General features: G+C 40.9%; 1 long non-coding RNA gene across 1 annotated transcript; it reads left to right on the top strand.

The window, feature by feature from the left end:
• Positions 1-25: 25 nt before the first annotated feature.
• LOC119590558 lies at positions 26-1098 on the top strand. The gene is made up of 3 exons (XR_005230270.1): positions 26-355; positions 503-639; positions 885-1098. It is a non-coding gene; the product is annotated as an uncharacterized LOC119590558 (long non-coding RNA).
• The last annotated feature ends 260 nt before the right edge of the window (positions 1099-1358 follow it).

The following is a 1358-nucleotide window of genomic DNA, read 5'->3' as shown; positions in this document are numbered from 1 at the left end:
TGGGGGAACCCTCATTTGATTCTCAAGCACCCCTGGGTACAGGTCCTGGTATTCAGCATCATAGCAAGACAAATGGGGGTGGCCTACTTTGTACATAGTGGTGCCTCCCAGAGGATTCCTGTAAGCTAAATCAAGAGGAATGTGATATTATGCTTAAGTAGGGAATTGTAGAGCCTTCCATGTCACTTTGGCTCTCTCCTATAGTTTTAGTCTGGAAGTAAAATGCCAACACATGCTTTTGTATTGATTTCAGACAACTTAACTCCAAGAACAGATAGTTATCCCATGCCACGAATTGAGGAACTGCTTGATGAGCTACATAGCAAATATTCCAGCCCCTAAGAGGGTTAAGGAGGTACGTTGTTTCTTGGGCTGTTCTGGTTTCTTTAGATGGCATACTAAAGACTATGCTAAGATTTCTGCACCTCTCACTTATCTCACCCATAAAGATAGTATGTTTCAGTGGAGAGAGAATGAAAATCATGCTTTTTTTCATCTCCAGTCTTAAAGAAACCAGATTTTGACCGACCTTTTGAGATCCACTCAGGAGTTGCAATTGGCGCATGTCTTATGCAAGATGATGATAATGGCCATTTCCATCCCATGGGTTATTTCTCTTGGAAACTCAGGGATGCAGAGGTAAGATACCCAGCAATTGATGTCAAAGCATTGGTAGTTATGGAGGGAGATAGGGCAATTGACCCATATGTCTGTGGGCATAAATTTACCATATATACTGATCACACACCCTAAGTTTATGTGTTTCCCCGTAAGACAAAGAGTCTTACTTAGAAGAGGAGAAACTTCCCTAGTGTCACTTACCACTTTGCCTAGATGAGATTGAGATGATGATGATATACTCTACCATGTGCACCATTTTTCAGATTGGGGTCTTCATCAGTTGTACCACAAGCCCTCAGTAGTGAGGCATTTCGACTTACTCATTCTACCTTCACTGCAGCTCATCAAGGGACTTACCGCACATACTGTAAGTTATGTGACATGTTTTAATTTCCAAACATGCTTTGTACAATGAAAGATTATGTTTCCAGCTATCAGGCTTGTCTACAACGTAAAGGTGCAGCCTATCGGGCACCTCTTGCAGCAGCCCCTCAAGCAACAGTTCCACTTGAAAAGGTATCAGCAAGTCTCCTAGAACTTGATACAACTACTGAAGGAAATATATATGTGCTATTCATCTTTGTCCATGCTAGCAGATATTTGTAGCTTTTCTTTGCCATTTTGTAAACTTGTTTGGCCTACCGAAGTTACTACAAACTGATAATAGTGTACCTTAATGTCCTTTTTTCAAAAGTCTGTGAGTTGCTAAGCATTAAGACCAGTTATACAACTATTTT

The sequence above is a fragment of the Penaeus monodon genome, chromosome 27 (assembly GCF_015228065.2).
Source record: "Penaeus monodon isolate SGIC_2016 chromosome 27, NSTDA_Pmon_1, whole genome shotgun sequence".
NCBI classification, from domain to species: domain Eukaryota; kingdom Metazoa; phylum Arthropoda; class Malacostraca; order Decapoda; family Penaeidae; genus Penaeus; species Penaeus monodon.
The sequence above is the reverse complement of the archived record's forward strand: the minus strand, read 5'-3'. Positions and strand labels throughout refer to the sequence as shown.